This window comes from Serinus canaria, chromosome 2 (assembly GCF_022539315.1).
Source record: "Serinus canaria isolate serCan28SL12 chromosome 2, serCan2020, whole genome shotgun sequence".
In the NCBI taxonomy this organism is placed as follows: Eukaryota; Metazoa; Chordata; class Aves; order Passeriformes; family Fringillidae; genus Serinus; species Serinus canaria.
Window position 1 is genome coordinate 106,666,737 of NC_066315.1, and position 19,729 is coordinate 106,686,465.

General features: G+C 37.2%; 1 protein-coding gene across 3 annotated transcripts in view; it reads right to left on the bottom strand.

The window, feature by feature from the left end:
• Window positions 1-19,729, bottom strand: part of CHST9 (carbohydrate sulfotransferase 9) — an 88,426-nt gene that overhangs the window by 60,586 nt on the left and 8,111 nt on the right. The window lies entirely within an intron of this gene.

Consider the following 19,729-nt stretch of genomic DNA (forward strand, 5'->3'; position numbering starts at 1 on the left):
AAGAAGAAAATATCAAGGTTATGAAACAACTCTTGGTCAGATCACTGTGATCAGTATTAATACCTTTAATATAAACAACACTGAAACATCTCCAACCACATCTTTGTGGGAATGGATGCTGAAATACAAGCCAGTAACCTTTGTGTGCATTCCTAGCTTAAATGGTTAACGAACTATAAATTGCATTTTTCCACTTCTTTTGGCTCTTAAATATGTAAGTACTCAGGTTATATACAACTGCCTTACAGATTTTGATATAATATTTATTGAACATTTATGAATTGTGAATTTATTAAATGCAAGTTTTTTAGTTCAATTTTTAATTTATGATTTTAATTACATATTCAATATTACTTAATATTTTAAATCAATATTTGTTGAGGGTGTTGTTTTTTATTTTTTGAATTTTGCTTTATTAAGCCAAATATAAAAGAACATCCAGACACAGAAAATTTAGACAGTGAAGGGACTTGGCTTCTAAATACAGTAAACTAAATATACTGACAGAGTGATAAGTTATAGATCTTAAATTAAGATAAATCAGGAAGTATTCTTATAGTTTAGATTTTATACAACACCTGTCTGCTTTGCAATCAGAGCTTTTGAACCTGAATGCAGTGACCACTGCCATTTACAAGAAATCATTTTACCTGACTAGACAATACATTTTGATAATGTAAAAGAAGGTTAAAAGAATTTTGTAAGCAATGAAACAAGAGCATAAATCTTGAGGAGTGGCAAAATTCTATCTAAGGACTAAATTCATAATTACAAGGATTTTTAGAGTTACTAAGAAGGAGTGGAATAAAGAGAGCTTCATCCCTCTGTGAAGAATGTACTCTTGCCTTTGTAAGGAAGGATCTCAAAGCACAGCGATCATGACACAAGCTTCCATTGAAGCTAAAATGCTATGTCTCTGTCAGCACAAGATTCTAATACCAGAAGAAGCCTTCAAAGTAGGACCTAGTACCACCTCTGCTTTGAAGACAGGGAACTAGGGCAAAAGTTTTCTCTTATTTTCTTAAGAAATCATTGGCAGACTCAGAACATGTTATCTTCCACCATATCTAGGACCTTGAATAAGAGATAGCTCCTTCTCCCACAGGAAAGGGAGGCAAAAGAGTTTGATGCCATGAATCTCTGATTTTCCTGTTTACCAGGAAAGCATATTACATGTAAAAGAAAAGCCATCCACGTCCATGAAACAGAAAGTAACTTCCTCAATGTATAATGGCTGAAAGAGGGTGCAACACACCATATAATACTTCTACTTGCAGCATTTTATGCAGCAGGTCTTTTTTCCATTATTTTTCTCCTATATTCACAGAACAGTATCTGCACTTTGTTGATCAGCACCTGAACAGGTCTTTCAAAAGGATCTTAAACTATTTACTAGAATTTGCCTTGGTTTCTGGTGGGACTGAGTTAACTTTCTTCCTAGAGACTGGCACTCTGTTTTGGATTTAGTATGAGAATGATGTTGTAAAAACACTGGTGTTTTCAGTTGTTGCTAAGGAGTCTTTAAGCTAAGGCAAGGACTTTTCAGCTTCTCATGCTCTGACAGCCAGAGGGCTGCAGGGGCAGAAGTGGATAGAAGACCCAGCCAGGACACAGGGCCAAAGGGATATTCCATACCACATGGTGTCCTGCTCAGTATGTAAACCAAGGAGAAAGCTGGCTGGGGACCACTGCATAGGAACTGTCTGGGCATTGGTCAGCAGAGTGGTGAGCAATCACATCACTTCTTCTGCATATTCTGTTTCTTTCATCAATATTATTATTTTCTTCCTTTTCTGGCCCGTTAAGCTGTCTTTATCTCAACCCTTGAGCATTCCCACCTCTGCTTCTCTGATCCTTTCCCTCACCCTGCTGTGGGGTGGAGTGGGCTGCGTGGTGTTTGGTTTCTGCCTGGGGTTATACCAGGACAGAACTACACAACATACAGAGGGTTAACTGAGCTCAAGAACCACAGAAGAACCTGGCAAACCTTTGCAGTTTTTTATAGCCTAGCAATATGAAACCTCTTTCTATTCTTGGCTAGATTTCCTTCACACACCCTCTTTAAAAAGTTTATATAGAGAGAACACAAACTGTAGTACCCCTAAGGGGTGTTCTCAAGGCTAATTTTAGGTAGTGGAAACCAGCCTCTTTCTAGACTTTCTCTTAAGCCTGTGGAAAGCCTGTGACTCCATAGAAGATGATCAGAAGAAGATATGTAAACTGGATTTGTAACTGTAAGCATAAAAGAAAAAAAAAAGGAAAGAAAAAAAGCCCTGTTGGAACCAGCCACACACCTGTACCTGCCTGCTCACCACTCATTTTTAGCTTCATCCAGACAAGTGCTCCTGTTCCTCCCAGTCTGCCCACACTCCAAACAACAAATATTATGAGCTCTGTTCACCAGCCTTAATCTAAACCAGTGTGTGAGCCCAGACCCACTGGCACTAGACCACAACAAAGACTGAGAACTGATGTTATCTTGCAGGACAAAAAGGAAGAAGATAACCACTCTCCACTAACCACTCTGGTCAGGAAGATCAGCCCACCAACCCAAACATTTCTCTTTCAACTCCCTCCTACACATCTTCTCTTCTTTCTTCTCCTGTATTTCATGATTCACATGCCTAGGCTTCAGATGCAAATTGTGAATGGAAATATTTTTACATCTTCTTTGATGAATCTCCATACATGATTTACAAAGCCTTACATAAATTGCCTTAGACCAACACAACTCTTCTCCCTTATTCATACATCACCATCATGGTTTAACAGGGCATGGAAGATCTTGATCTTCTGCAATTAAATTCAGGGTTAAAAGACTCCACAAGCATAATCTACTAATATTGGAGGCTAAAATAATACAGTAAAGGTCCATTAAAAAGAAAAAAATAAATTCTGTAGGACCTGTAAGACTAACAGCACGTACCTGAACAGGAAGAGGAGCGCCTCCCACTACAGAACTATTTATTTGATCATCCAGAGTCACTTTGGAATTCTGTAATCCAGGGCTAAAAGCAGTCATCAAAAGCATCTTGTTGGCAACAGCCATATCATGTCCAGTATCACGTGGGAAACATGTTACAATGAGTTATTGCTGAAATCCAAAATACCTCAAACTTTTCAGACTAAAAGTGAGCTATGGAAGTGGTCTCATTTGCTTAAAGCATGAAAAGCATAACACTGAGGTAAGTTGACATTACCCTCATTTCCATAAACCACTGCAGCTACTGACTGACATTTTGCAAGTTAAGCAAGAGAGGAGTCAAATTCATACTGGCATTTGTACTGTCAGGCAAAAAAGTGTGAAGCGTGCATAAACCTGCAGTCCCATCTACTGCTTGTCAGTACCCCTGAGAAGCAAGTGCATGTGTCACTTTCTCCTCCTATCCCTTTGCACTGCACATAGAGAAGGCATGATGCTCTGCATCTTCTCAAACGGTGTTTTATATTCAGGAGTGAGCCTTTGCTGTTTCAGGAAGCCATCAGGCAAGAAAGCTCCCTCAAAACAGTTGCCATGTGCTCAGGCAGCAGCTACACTTGTGTTATTTAACAAACAAAATAGCTGAACTTTTTTGGCAGAGATTCAGCAGCCTGAAATATACATTATTGCACCTCCTAACTGGATGGTGACCAAAAATAGACTTGATGAATTCTTCCTCTTAAAAAATTTATTCTTGAAGGAGGATATATTTTGTTACAACAACAAATGCATAAAAGAAAGCAATAACAGAATGAGATGGCTTATATTGCTTTTGGAAAGCTTTAAAATGTTTGATTCAAAGTGCTTTGGAGATTATTTAATCTGTGACAGAATGCTGTCTTTTTCTAACTTTCAGGAATTGAATTATAATGGAGTGTGACCTCTAACTAACAGTTCCAACAAAAGACAGCACAGTTTCTATCAGAAAATACAAATTATTAGAATTAAAATAAAAGCCTCACAGGTTTAATAAAGGATGGAAAAAACTTGATTTCTACATCAAATTCTCCAACTCATGCTTCAAGGAACTGCACTGGCAGACTTTGCTCACAAAATTCTGAGGACATTTCATCTCAAATCAAGACTTAATTGATTGATGCTGCAAGGTCTCTTTATGAGAAGTCATTCTTTAAATGACAGACTGCAAAATATTTGCTAATAGTCTATGAAGTACTGTAGCTAATTAAAGAAAGTACATTTGTCAAATAAATTAAGTGATACATTATAATTTGCTTTCTCAGTAATCTATAATGCATCTCCAATATATCAGCATGAGTTAAACGGGCCTTTGTTACAGCTAGTAAAAACCTCAATTACTCTTCTAAAGAAAAGTCTGACATTCTATTTTTTATTTGTTTTTAACAGGACCCTAAACTTAAGCCATATATATCGTATAATTCTTTGAATCAAAAAGTTCTTTCAAAAGCAAAGTCAGATATTAAACAAAATAATTTTTATTTTATTAATTTTCTTTCTGAAATAAACAAGAAATAGTCTTATTTTTTATTTGTATTTAGTTTCTACTTTGATAAAATTATACTTTCCACTGAAAGTCATTCTGAAGGCTTTCAAATTAACTCAACTTTAAGCTATTTCATCATTATTCTTCTGGGATAAAAAACCCCAAACATACCCTTACAAAATTATTTAAAATGTCTTTGCTATTTCATTTTTCCTTTTTTCTCAACCATAAACTCTTGCCAGGAAAAAAGTGATTTTTTTTTAAGAAAGCAAATGTAGGTGATTGCATCTATTTAGTGTTTACGTAATTTCTCCTAGAGCCTTTCTTTGGACCACCTAGCTTGTGGGGCTTTTAGAAAGTCATTAGAGCTAAATTGCTTGAAATCAGTAAAGTTATTTTTCCCATTCATGCATCTGTCTCAGCTGAGAAAAATCATTCAGCAGTGAGCACTTGACAGAGCAGCCACTTTCCCCATTAATAGTCGACTAAGACAAGAAAACTGAATTTTTGTCTGCTGACGTTTAGGCAGTGGTTTCATGGGTAGAACAGCCTCAGCTGCTGTCAGCTGCTCAGTTTCCCTAAGCTGCAGAAGTGCACTGGCATACCTATACCTGCTGATGACAGACAGCTCTTCTGAGACGGAATGGCAGCAGGTTAGCTCCTCTAAGCGATCCACAGGGCAATGGCCATGGCTTCACAAACACTGCCTGATCGTTATTCTGCTCCCAAAGGTGTTGCAGCTGATTGATACGCTCAAATTTCATTCCAGATAGTGAGAAAAACCCCAAGCTATCACACAATTCTATTTGCTATCCTTACCCAGCAAACGTTTTGCCCAACTCAGACTGTCAGGTCCATTTCTAATCACTGTAAAAGTAACATTAAGTAAATGTGGCATTTGGAACACTTGATGCTTTATTCAAAAAAAGCAGAAATGTTCACTTATTCTTCATTTCCTCTCAATCTTAGGCACTGAGAGATGCATGTTTTTGTCAAATGCATGGAGAAAATATACATTTAATAAAAAACTAATAATTTCAGTCATGTTACTGACTTGATTTGCAGAGGAGTGAGTTTGCTTGTTACTCATTAAAAAAAAAACTAAACTTTGTCTTATGAAGAAAGCCCCTAATACCTAATAATAAACCTCTCTCCCCTCAAACATCTGTCATATCTCTGATCTGCTCTTATCAAAATTTCTCTTCTTGAAAGACAGTTTATTTACACATGTGTGAAGTCAATCCCAGTACAGTCATGAGTACAGTTAAATAGACATCTTCTGTCTTACAAAAAAAAATTATCGGAAAACAGCATTCTTCAATTTACTATCAACACTTTGATAGGTATAAAGCTGAAGTGATACAATCAGTCATTCCTGATTAGTTTTTGATAAAGAGAAGCAAGAAAAGTGCCAAAACCATAAAAAAGTAGTCAGGATGTTCTGCTGAGCCATTCATCCATTAGTTACTTTTTAAGTTTATGATCAGTAAATAGGATTCTTACAGGGACAGAAAGTGGAAAACTTTTTTTTAGTGATACAATGATAACACACTCTGGAGAACATTTCTGTAGAATTAAAGAGCGTAATGGGAAAAATGCTTCCAGTAGTATCCAGCATTCAAGCTGGATTTCTCATCAGAGGAATCTCAGAGGAAAGGCATCAGTTAAGACAACACTGTACAAAGTGATGGAAGAAGGAATAATTCAGGGCTACTGAACACACTTCCAATCTAGAAGGCCTATGAATTATAAAACACAAAAGGCAAAGAAAATTCTCTAAACTACTATTATAGACTTCTCTAGTTTATAGTCTACTCCAAGTACTGTTTGCAGAGACAATATACAAAACTGGGGAGACCTTTGACCCTGACCTGATTTATTGCTTCTTTTTGTCTGCCACAGAAAATTGGATTCCTAAGCCTCTGCTTGAGCTACCTGAGGGTAGAAGTGACCTGATATGTCCTCCATGACAGAGGGTGATCATCTTGCTACCATACTTGCTTGGCTCAAGTAGCATTTCTCTTGGAAACTTACAACTTTCAGGTCTCTGTCGGTCTGAATGCCTCCCCTCAACTGGTGTTCACAGCAGTCTAAGGCTAAGCCATTACATCCTACAAACACTCTCATTTTAAAAAAGTATTTATGATCTACTTGATTACAGTGTCTTCCTATTCAAAAAGAAAACTCAGAGCAGTGTGATTTGGGCTTTTTTCTTGGACTCAACTTGTTGAATGTCACGCCACCAAAACTATTTTAGTTCCTCTTCAGGCTTTGCCTTCCCTCCTCTCCACCATTCCTCATTCCCTAGGTCACAGCATTACACCATTACAAGGCCTCCACATACAAATGTTTGACACATACTGTCACTTTGGATGTTTAGACATAAGATTAGACCTAATTCCCCCACAAAAATATTTTATTTTATTAGTAACTGGAAAACACTCCTAGATGGGTACAGTTTCAAGTGAACATTTTTGATAATCCAGTATTTGGCACTGCATCAAATGCAAACATAATTATTTACTCAGTTTTATGGCTATTCATTGAAAAACAAAATGTGACTGTCTGTAGCAATAGAACTACCTGAAACATTACCTCTGTGCCACAAGCACTGTTGTGCAAGTGCAATATCACATCACAGGGAAACATCAAAAGAAAAAGAAAAAGACTATTTAGGCAAACAAAAAAAAAAAAAAAGCAGTAACAGACACTTGGGTATTTTCAATTGGTAAAACTTTAGTATTCCTCACACCCACAAGAAATCTTCATTAATTCTACCTATTCTCTGAAGCACAGATCTCTTTGCTAAAGTTTATCTTAACATGAGGAAGGTAGTTTTAAATTTCACTATAAAAGGAGATGCTATTCCTACAAATTCACCTGTTTAAAACTTCTACAGACTGCAGCCACATAATTAGCTGCTTCCACATATTTGGAGGGCAAGAAAAGAAATATCAGTGGGAAACAGAGTTTTGGAAAAATCTGAAATGTCAGAAGTTTTTTCAAGGCAAAAGCACAGTTGTGGCCAGGGTACTCATAATGAATGGCTGATTGTGTCATGCCAGCCTTCTTTAGATGGTGCCACCAGAGAATGATTTTATGATAGAGAGTTTAACTAATGATTGATATGTGAGAAACAACATACTTAAAGGACAAAAATATTTTAGTAGTAGAAACTGCCAAGCAGTAGTCTGAGAAAAGTAAAAACATAACCATGAAAAATATAAACATGTACAACAAATATGTAATGACAAAAAGTAAGTTTAGCACATTTCTTGTAGCAGAAGTCATAACAGAAGTTAGAATTAAACATCTATGGCATGCTCTCCTTTCCTATCATCAAGGTTCCAGAAACCATTTGCTTTATCCTGCCATTTTTTATCAGTTGCTCTTGTTTTTCTATGGCTTACCTCAGGGGATACACAGGAACAAAGCACATTTGTTAGTGAATGTGTCAGCTTCAAGAAACACATTGAACAGAATGAACAAATGGTTTTGATCATTTATGTGGTCTTAGGCTCTTATGGAGAGACAAAACCATAAAGATGTTCTACCAGCTCTAGAGCTAGACTTTCTGGCATCCCTCTGACCCAGGTAAAATACCTGGTCTTCAGCCCCAAATGAAAACTGAAAGGACAGCAAAGTTTTGCAAATAAACATTTGACACTCCCCAAGTAATTAATATGATTGCCTTAAGTGGAAACTAGTCCACATGGATTAGATCATTTAAAATACCAAGACTAACTTCTAACTTTCCAGAAAATGAGTTATTAATTTGTATGTGCATTGGTCATCACAGACTAGACTTTGCTTAAACTGCTTCCCAGCTGTCATTCAACTGTATTTTATTTACAGAATATTAATACAAGCTGTCCAATATGCACATTTTATTAGCTGGAGAGTCAAGGCTGAGTCTTCTTACCAAGAATACCTTGAACCCACCTGTCAGTCACAGCATCTGGCAGCTTTATCTGCATTATATTTATATGTACATTAGTCCTAAACCTGATGTCAATAGAGTTTTGGTATATTGCATGATCAATCATAACTCAAGTGGTAGCACACCTCAGCTACTTGCAGATTAATTCTACCAGAAGGAAATTTCTGCTCAAAGGTTAAATAAATCATGAAGTATTTATACCTCACTGCAACTACCTCAGCCTTCATAAACCCAGTCTCACCTGTTCATCTTCAAAATAGGCACGCTGAAGTGGAAAGATTGAAACAGAAAAAAAGTAGGGTAAAATTAATTTTGCCATCTGTATGAGGATAAAGCAAATTTTAAAAAAATTAAAATCCCCAAAGTCCATATTATTTGTTGTATTTCACATATACTTTGTGCTGGCCCCCATCCCATGAAAGTAATTTGAAATCCAGGAGCAAAGCCAGGGGTTTTTCTGAGATGTTCTCCATTTTCTTCTACCTGCCATCAGACTGCAATAGCAAATCCTTAACATAAAATTGCACAGAGGAAGAAGAAAACCCATCAAATACTCACTGGAAAAAAAAATAGTGTTTTTTTTTTAATAGTTTGTTGCTTCATTGGATATAATTTAATCGGGGCCAGTCAGCCAACTCTCACTCTAATGATTCTGATCCTACAAGTAATTTCTTTAGTGATTAGGAGTCTATTCATATCCAATGGACTTTATTATTGCATTAATAATCCAGCAGCTCCCACAGCAAAAAAGTAAAAAAAATAAAAACACATCCAAATAAATTCCCATCCCTCTACCAGCCTGCCTGAGCTGCTTCTTTCCTTCCCTTCCCATCACAGAATACGACTGATTTGGTTCTTCACCAGTGTCAGAATTTTACATTTACAATCTTTGAGGACTGCTGGTAGATAGAAAAGGTTAGAGAACTTCAGAATCTTATATTCCCACAGAAATTTCAGTTTCTAAGGAAAACAAATATCTGTCACCTCTAGTAACAACTGTCCTGTAGAGCTACTTGGCTTGAGCATTTCCAAATAGTTTATAAATCAAGCTGAAGTTCATGAGAAGTCCTGATTCATTGGCCCAACATCAAGAACAGAAGTGCTTCCTGGAAAGTGCTCCATAATTCTTGACTGCAAGCGCAGAATCATCCTAAAGCAATGACATTTAATGAATTATATGCATAATGTTTAAAGTGACAGGCTGCATTTTACATACAATTCAAATACCATGACCTGTGTTAACAGATGGTTCCCTGTTAGTTCTCAGTAGTGGACAAGGCATACTGTGCATTAATGACTACTTAATGAGAGCAAAAAAGAGACAAAAACAAAAAAAAAGAAAAATAAATTAATGCATCTATGTATTTTCCTAATTTGTATTGCCAGAATTCATTCAAAAACTGTAGTGCGAAATATACAGTAGTTTTCTTTATTTTTTAATGAAATAACACTATTGCAACAAATTCCACTGCATTATTTGGCCACTAAGTGTTCTTCCAGGAATAAAAAATGATTTTGCACAGACAAGTGGACCAGAAAGTGAAATTCTATTTACCCAGCTCTATTAAGCTGTTGCTAACTAAAGATCCTTCTCCTCTGCCATTGTTGTAAGGCCAAAGTCAAAGTAACCTCTCATGACCTACACCTCTGAACAACAGAAACATTATGGGGGTATGGCAACAATTCCAGAAGAACTGTTTTCCACACTTCCCAGGAAGAAGCAGCTCCTTTAAAACATTAAGCAAGAATATAAAATATAATCAAAAGTGTCTCTGCAAACAACATTTGCTATACTTATTATTTCCTGTTGGACATCTTTTCTTAACAGAGCTATTTTGTGGATGAATGGCAAAGCATCAGGCACTGATATTTTCCTGTTTAGCACAACAGAATTTTTCCAGCTGCAGCTAGCAGAACTCACGCACCACATCTCCCTAGCTGACCATAATCAAACCCAAACACCTCCAAGCCCTCATTGCTCCTGCATATCATTTACTGAGAGGCAATATGCCCACACCCAGGGCCCAACAACACAACTCTAAACAACCCCAAGTTCACTTGAGCTGATCCTAAGTGCATGCTTTATTAGGCCCAGATTATAACACGTCTGTCACAGAAAGCAAAACTTTAACAGCTTCTTCCTCCATCTGTGCCCTTACACAGGTAGACAAAGCTCTGCAAGTTCTTCTTCTATTGCTGGACTATAATTAGTACTGAAATGACCTGCTCCATTCCAATCACATTAAATATAAAATCATTTAGCACCTTGTCTTTCATCTGGCATGTACCCACAGTGAAATTTAATATTGGTTCTGATTATTCTTAACCTTAGACTGCTGATCTTCAGTTACTTTCCTGGATGTTACCCAGTGCCTATGACATGCAGAAGACATCCTCTGATGTGCATGTCCAAATTTGTGGCTTTTAGGCCTTCATCTGTTACATTCTAAGGCAATGAATCTCTTCGCTAAGAGACAAGTTTTGCCTCACTATCACTGTTACTTAAAAAAGTCAATTTTCCAAAGCCAATGACTTGCTTAAGAGCTCCTCCCCTCCTTCCCCCTTCACTAATCTTGGCTCATAGGAGATTTTGTCCATGGTAAATGAACTCCTTGCAACCATTGACTCAATATTGTATTCCATTGCTGCCATTCCAGGACCTTCTGTGCTTCAGCATGCCTGAACAACAACAAAAATAGCCCAGCCAACCAACAAACCAATCAAAAAAACTCAACTAAACAAAAAGGAATCATTGCTCATTTGGGACAGTCTAACATTGACCAAGCTTTGTTTGTTTGTTTTTAATTAGAGTATTATGTAAACGTGAAAATTATTATTACCTTTGTCCAGAAAATAAAAAAAACTCTATCATACCTCAAATATTTTAATAACTCATGTCCTTTTACCTTGTAGATGGTGCCAAAAGACAGAATCTGTGCCTACTCAGCCTGATGTTGCTAGAGCTATGTGCTGTGAATTCCTGTCAGGACTGTGTGATAGAAAGCTGAGTGGTCAATATAAACAAAACCATTTGAAACAAGAAAGCTGTGAGGGACAAATTCCACTTTTAGCACACAGATTCCGCACAGGTTTAATAGAGGTCAACGATAGTCTTGGATGTTGTTACCGTGGGGAGACTCAAGTGATAAGGAAACAATTCTTTTTTGGTGATTTGAGTGGGACTGGGGGGAGTGAGAGTTCCTAAAGAACTACTGAGGGCAATAATATTTTCTAGGTTGCACTTGCTGCAAAGTATGGCTTTCCAGACTTTCCAGTATAGGATGCTGCTGCTGCTGCACCTCTTCACTAAACCAAGATCGAACCAGAAAAAATCCTAAGCCAATGGATATGTGTGATGTTCTATTCCCTGTCATTTTACATCAAGTGATGCTCATACTTGCCTGGGAATGGTTTCATATATACAGGGCAATGCTTAAAATACAGCATTTTTCAGTTTTCCTGAGTAATGAATATTTACTGTTTTACAAAAAGCAGAATCTTCAAGCTGATTTAATTATTTACCCTGACTTTTAACAGAAACGAGCAAATTTGGGAGTTTTGGAAGGGGCTTGCTTGTTTGTTTATTTTAGATGTTGTTGTTGTTTAAACATTTGATAGCACCCAGTGAGCCCTCCCTTCTTTGTGGCTGCAGACAGCAACATTCACTCCCACACATATAGCCACAAGGCTCAAGGTTGAAGGAGCTGAGAAGAAAAACACTCTATGCTGATGTGTCATGCATCTTCCCAGTTTCAAGCTGACAGATAGGAAATGTTTTGCACAGAAATACTGTAGACTGTAGAAACATTCTTTTTTTTTTTAATATACTATTAATATAAATTTAAAAAAAATACAAGAAGTGAGACACTTATCTGAAGATGTAGGGACCCAAACTTAAAAGCACAGCCAGTATTCATGCAGCTGTGAAATAATGACCACCTTTAAAAATAAAAAAGAATCAAAAATAAAACCAGTTTCTTTCACATTAAAAAAAAAAAAGTTAAAGGCACTTCTCTTCTTCCTTGAACCTTTTGCTCCTTGACACAAATCATGTTTTTTTCTAGCTAAATCATACACATCATCTGGCAGAAATTAACCCTTAGTACACTAAAATGGCTCCCATTACTTGAAACCTCTCAGCTTCCTGATCTTTAAATGCCTGTTTCACACATTGCAAGATGATCTAGAAGAATCCCAAATTAATAGCAATAACCTGTTTACAGTAAGACCAAATGAGTAAAATGAAAGAGACAGGAACAAAGGCTCTAGAGTGTGAATACCAAAAAAATTTTTCCATATAAACTCTTCTCCATGTACCCCAGTAACTGACTGTGGTTAAAAGATAGGTTTCCATCTAAAATATTTCTCCTACCAGCAGTCTCTACTCGCACAAAAAAAAAAAAAGGAAAATAAAGGGGATATTTTACCTATATGTATATACTCACACTTAAAACAAACACCATATTTTCTAATTTAATTCCAGTAAAAGCTTTTCCTTGGAATTTTGCAGAGACCACATCACATGTTTTAACAGGACTGTTTGCAATCAAGGGACATATCAAAGCAGTTCAGCAGCAGACACAGAGGTAAGCAGCCTTAAATACACTCCAGCAGCAACCACTCGCTCCTCTGAAAATGTGCACTGCATGTAAGGAAAATGGAACAAGCCAGGAAAAGAAAAACATTCATCTTTTCACCATAATTCCCAGATAGTCATATGAGGAGCAGCTGAGGGAGCTGGGTTTGTTTGTCCTGGAGAAAAGGAGGCTCAGGGGAGACTTTATCACCCTCTACAACTCCCTGAAAGGAGGGCGTAGCAAATGGGGATCGATCTCTTCTCCCAGAAAACCAGTGACAGAATTGGAGGACTTGGCCACAAGCTGTACCAGGGGTGTTCAGGTTGGACATCAGGAATAATTTCTTCATGGAAAGGGTATTTTAGAGTTGGAACTGACTGCTCAGTGAGGTGGTGAAGTCATCATCTTGGAGGTGTTCAAGAAAGACTGAACATGGCACTAAATGCTGTGGTTTAGTTGACGATGTGGTTATTAGGTCAAACTTGATGATCTTATAGGTCTTTCCCAAACTTAATGATTCTGTGATCTCAATGTTTTTCTACTGTTACATCTAAATGATGATTTGCAAGGTGAAAAATACCTCTCCACCCTTGCTCTGTAAGACTGTATGTTTGTCTTAAATGGTACTGCATCATACAGTCCATGTCCAGAAGAGACAAGATTGCAGGGCTGTACAGCCCAAATGACAAGCTTTTAAGGAAAGGACATTCTGGAACTGAAAAAGTGCCATGAACAAAATGTTACTAAAAGAAATAACAATGGTGGACAATAACTGAAAACTATCCACTTCACTCAATGACAGCACATCTGTGAGAAAATCTAAAAAAAGTTGGAAAACAAAGCAAAACTCATATACCATGTTAAAAAAAGAAAAAGCATAGCTACTTAACGGAAAGATTGACTGCTAAGGACTCTGTAAAATCACATTTCCGAACATCAGGCAGATATTCCTCTCTGAGGGTCTGACTAACAGGAAAACAGCGTAAAGAGCACCTGTTGCATATTTTCTATCCAATTCAAAAGAGCATTTTGAAAACAGCATTACTGTTACTCAGCCTTTCCAGGAAGGAGGATACCCCAATTCATAAGTGTTTCACTAATCAAGCCAAAAAGCCCTCCAGGGGTAACTATGATTCAGATTTTGAAGTGAATTTGGGTACATGCCCATAGATACAAGAAAGTTACAGAATCCTCTTCTTAAAGTTCTGTTTGAGAACAGGCAGAAAGAGTATATTCAGGTGTCTTTAGTATAATTAAGGGATGTTCTGCACCCTTCTAGAACTTGATCTCTGTGGTCTAGGTATGAACAAGGTTGTGTGGGCTGTTCAAAGCTTATACACAATAACACATGAAATGTCATCAGCTACCACTCAAACATGAAATTGAATATATAGCTAAGAGGAGCCCCGAAACCTTATCCCATTTAGTTTGCTTTACACCACCAGAAGGTGGAATCTGGAATTTCTTCTAAAGCAGAAGGACTTATAAAATTAAATGGGATTTAGCTATAGGAATGATAAAAGTAAAATGAATGAAATGCAAGACGAAAATGACTGAATGAAAAAATGAATTAAATGACTGCTAAACAGCCAGACCTGGGAAGAATATCCTCAGAAATAGATAAATAGAGTCTTAAGTGTTATAAAATTTGAAATTTTAACATTTTTTTTCTTAAAGCTTCTGGGGTTTGCAACTGCAGAAGACAGGATGAGAGTCTACAATCAGTATCTCAGGAAACCATCTTCTCTTATATTTAACTTTTACTTGTGTTTTAGACCATTATGGTTTAAGAAAATATGAATTTCCACCTGTTTCTTATTAGCTTTTTTCCTGTAAAAGCAATTGTTCTCCCCCTACAATTTTCATCTACTGAAAGTTGGGTGTGGAGAAAGGAAATCCATTCTATGTTACAATGGATAAATCCACCTAATAAAACTTTGTAGCATTTCTGGGATCTCAATACCTGTGGAGAAAGGAAATCCATTCTATGTTACAATGGATAAATTCACCTAATAAAACCTTGTAGCATTTCTGGGATCTCAATACCTGTGTAATTGTTCACTAAGCAGCATTTACTGATCCTACTGAATCTTCTTTCTTTTGTGCTTCAGTCCAATAATGTGGCAGATTTAAAAAAATAAAACAAAACAAAGAAACAGAAACATTTCACACACAAAACACAGCATATTCCAACCAGAAGGGTAAAACCTAAGTACACCCAGACTCATCAGCCTCATTAGTGACTGGGCACTGTAAACCTGAAGATTTGTTTGCCATACCAGTGATGTCCTCCAGCAGACTTAAGAAGACTCCCATAAACTACTCAGGACTTTGACAGAAGAAATATTTCAATCTTACTAGAAGAATTAAATTATTTATAATTAATAACCCTTGCTGAGCAGTGTTCTTTTCACCTTTAGCTACAAACCTCTTTTCTACAAATATATTACTTTCATGTATTTTATGATGATTGTCTAGAAACACTGTGACCTTCATGAAACAGGTGCCTTTGCAAATCATCACAAATGAAGGGTTCTTTAGGCCACATCAATGTTTCTTCACTTAGACAAAGTTTAAATAAAAATCAACCTACAAAAACAACAAAGAGTAAATATTATCGTGTGTACACGCATATTCAATTGCTTCTTAGAGTACCAAGATAAGGAAAAAAGGCACCCCATGGACTCAAAATATCTCACCAGATTACCAAAGGACCCCTTGGATTACAAAATCTGGCAAGGTGGGGAAAAAAAGGCCTCCTGTGTATGCCAAGGAATATGTATAATGGATGGCTATGTATAATGTAGCCAGATGGCCACAGCAATAGCAGATTAAATTGAAAGCTCATGCAAAGAATTGCATGAAAGCCCAAACTTTTTCTAAAATGTGATTTTTATCTGAATTTTTGTTTCTTTACAAAAGGAACACCTGTGGCCTGAGGAATGGGTATAAAGTCTGTGTCATAAAGCTTTTCAGGAGGTAGATGTACACAACTTCAGGAAAGCACACTGACTGCAGAAGGATGCCTGGGCAACCACTGATGCTACAGAACTGATAATCTGCAAAGGGAAGGGAAAGCACACAGGAAATTCTTGTAATCATAAGGTGAGATACAAAACTGCTGGGAAAGAGGAGATGCAGACTTTTTCACCCTCGGGAACCAGAAATCAATGAGAGGGCAGTGCAGCCTTTTAATTAGTGGTGAGACTGCGCTATTCTAAAGTAGTCCTTCATAATCATGGATTTACTAGGAATACATCACAAAAAAATAATTACACAAACTTTGAGAGAAGGGAAAAAACCAGCACATGGCAAAACCCCAAACAACAAGCTCAGCATATAGTTCTAACCTCAAAGATATTCTTAGATTATTTTGTAGCAATCAGTCTCACTAAATCACCTCAGTCCCAATAAAAAGGAAGAGTTTTAAAGTAAAAAAAATTAGAGCCCCAATACAACACCTATCTTAAAACTCCAACTCATGTCTCTAATATTTCAGGATTGAATTGCAAGTGTCCTTTGTACCCCACAACCCCCTAATTCAGGTAATTCATGGTACAGAACTCAACATCAGCCATGACACCCAGCAGTTTGCTTCATCTGAATAAGATCAGCAGTGTTGGAAATTCCTAAGCATGTAACAAATAGTGATTGCTTCTTAATCAGTGCCATAATATTTGATGCTTGCACTGCTTAATGCAAGACCATGTGGAGAACTGTCATGTAAAGCTGTAGGATCCAGCTGAATTCATATTAAGCTTCATTCATGTATGTGAATGTATATACAATGAATATATTTACATATGGAGAACATGAAGTGCTCCATATAAACCACAATATCAATGTTGTCAATTAAATTTTCATCCAGATGTAGTCTGTACATATTGATTGATGCTCGCATTGGACTACTGACAAGACTGTTCCCAATTACTCCACTGAGCTGAACTGAAGCTACCCAACAGAAGTAAAGATGTATCATCCTGTCTTTATACACTCCATGACCAGAGCCAAACTAAGAAACTCCCCTGTTCTCTCTGTCTGCTAATGTCTCTGAAAAGCCATCACAGAGGACCACCATGTAGCTAGCAGCTGTTCCTTAGACATCTTTAAATGAAAGATTTTCCCTTTTTTAAGGTATAAGGACAATAAACATGACTAGAGATATTCTGAAGAGTCCAAGCACAGTGGGAGGGAGCAGAAGACATGGCTGTGCTGAGAAGTGCATCCAGCTGCTGAGCCTGCAGGTGCATCTGGAGTAGATGGACAGGATGAAAAATTAGAAGTGTTCCTGGGCTGGATACATTTGAGTAATGAGGGAAGTTTGCAAAAATAAATCAGAGAAAAACATGCTTGGATAAGATCAGTCTAGAGGAAAATAAACAGGGGAATGAAATCACAGTTGAGATCTCAGTGATGTGAACAGGACGTAGAAATAAGAGACATAAAAAGAGAGAAAGCAAACTATGAATAGAAACTGGCATTGGATCTAGTGTGAAAAATTATAAATAGCTAGAAAAAGTGGCAATGAGGATGGCAAGTGTGAAAGAAAACAGTCCAACTTTAAAACAGCAGGCCAAAGGTTAATAAGGGACTCGAAAACTACCATATAATTTTTCAGTTCCCCCCCAAAAAATCTACATCTGGGAATAATTCACACCACAGTTAGAAGAGCCTGAGAAATAAGCATGAACACTACAAACCACAAAAGAGTAAAATTCACTAACTTTTCCAGAGATTGTGATTTATAAAGGTACTGGATATTCAGAAGAATGGGGTGGTAAGGAGAAGCATTTCACAGGTGCAAAACAGATCCTTTCCTTAATTCAAATACATCCAACTTTCCATCCCTTCAGCAACCAAATGCAAACATGAATGCTGTAGGTCTTGAGCAGGGCACAGTGGAGGATAAAAATAGTTCTGCCTACAACAAACACTTGTCTCTACAGGCTCTGAGCATGGCAATTGAGAAGCATGAGGTGCACTTTCCATTTCCTAACAGAACTTCACCTCACATGCTCAGCCACTTGCAGATTTAAACTAGCTGTCTTACAGCTGTGCAGCTAGTGAGAGGATTAAAGGAACACATAAAATCCTTGTAAAGATACTTGTCAGTTTAGGATTCTCCAGATACGGCTCATCCCCAAAAAAGCCACAGTGAACAACATGTGGCAATATGAAAAACAGAGCAGAAGAGCGGAAAAAAATTGCAAAATGCCCATAACTAAAGTAATGTATGTTGTGAATATGCAAATATGTTCTATTTCATATCAACTCTAAAGCAGCATACAGGAGCAGAGCATTAGAGAATTGCACCACAGAAGGTTTAGGGGAGATACAGGTGTTTGAAATAAAAAAGAATGGCTCTCTAAATGTTAAATTGGAAGAAGAAGCAGGAGCAGACACCAAAGAATGAGTTTTTTCCATGCTCTTGCCAATGTGCATGACCATATACATTCTCTACTGCTACTGTAGAGAATGCCAAAATTCTTTTTTTTTTTGTTGGATCTTGATGAAGTGCTGTCACAACAGCAGTCCAGTGAGATAGAAGGGTACTCAAAACTGCAGTCACACTTTAAGCTCACTAACCATTCTGTTATTCTCTGATAGCTTCCATTTTATTAGAGAAATGTTTCCCCAAGGAATGACTTATGTGTGCAAGGAGAAGCCTCTCTCTTGAAGAAGATTATAGCAATATATCAAAAAAAAACCCAAAGAAAGCAACTGGTTGGCCAAAAGAACAGAGTCTGTCCTAGTTCAACCTTTTTTTTTTTATTTTATTTTTCCTGTTTCTTTTTAATAGTAGAGAAATACATACAAAAGAAAAGAGTCAAAAAACACTGCAGTGAGAAACAGCAACAAGGAGCACTGCAAGGAAAGAAAGGTTCGTTACAGCACAAGAAAAGATGCAAGGAATGTGAAGAATGTCAGCAAGCAAATAAATCAATAATCTACAGTCATCATTCTAAATTCCTGAACTACCTTGAAAGCAAGGATATCTACGCTTAACATTCTTGACAACAGTAGTGATTTTCAAGGAAGACCCCCCTCTGCTTCATGCTCAGTTTCTGCCAGCACCTTTCTGTCAACAACTGATTACAAGGGAACCTTTCCAAAGGGAGCCTGTATAACCTCTTACAACAGTTTTATTAATACAAGCTCGTGAATACTTTGGGACAGGCCAGAAAAATTAACAAGCCAGAATTATTGCTGTGATCATGGCACTTAGTTGAAAAACCTCAAGGTCATTGTCAAACAACTGCAGAAATGATGCACTGTTTTTCCCCCTCAACACTGCTCTCTAAAACATACTGGAGCCTAGCAGCTTATGGAATAACAGTACAAATCAATAAAGCCAGTGACTAATGTGGTTTAGCAGATATATTTCTTCACAATGGTATCAACATACTATAAAATAGGAGTTATACAGTGGAAATGGAAGCTGAGTGAGACAGATGAGAGGATCTAAAAGTCAAGACTCAACAAGCTGGAAACAAATAAAGAAAAAAACAGTGGCAAAAAACCCCCCAAGCATATATACCAAACAATTCAAAAAAACCCCAACCAAACCCAAACCTTGAAAACAAAACCCTAACATCCCCAATACAAGTACACAAGTAAAATCAAGGATATGCCCTCAATAAGGTGACATAACAGAAGTGGACCTGCAGAGCAAAATGGTGGAGGACCTTACTGACATTTTCTGGAAGGTTACTGAGCTTCCAATAGGGGTTGAGGTAAATAACCTGGTTTGCTTTAGTCCATAAGAGAAT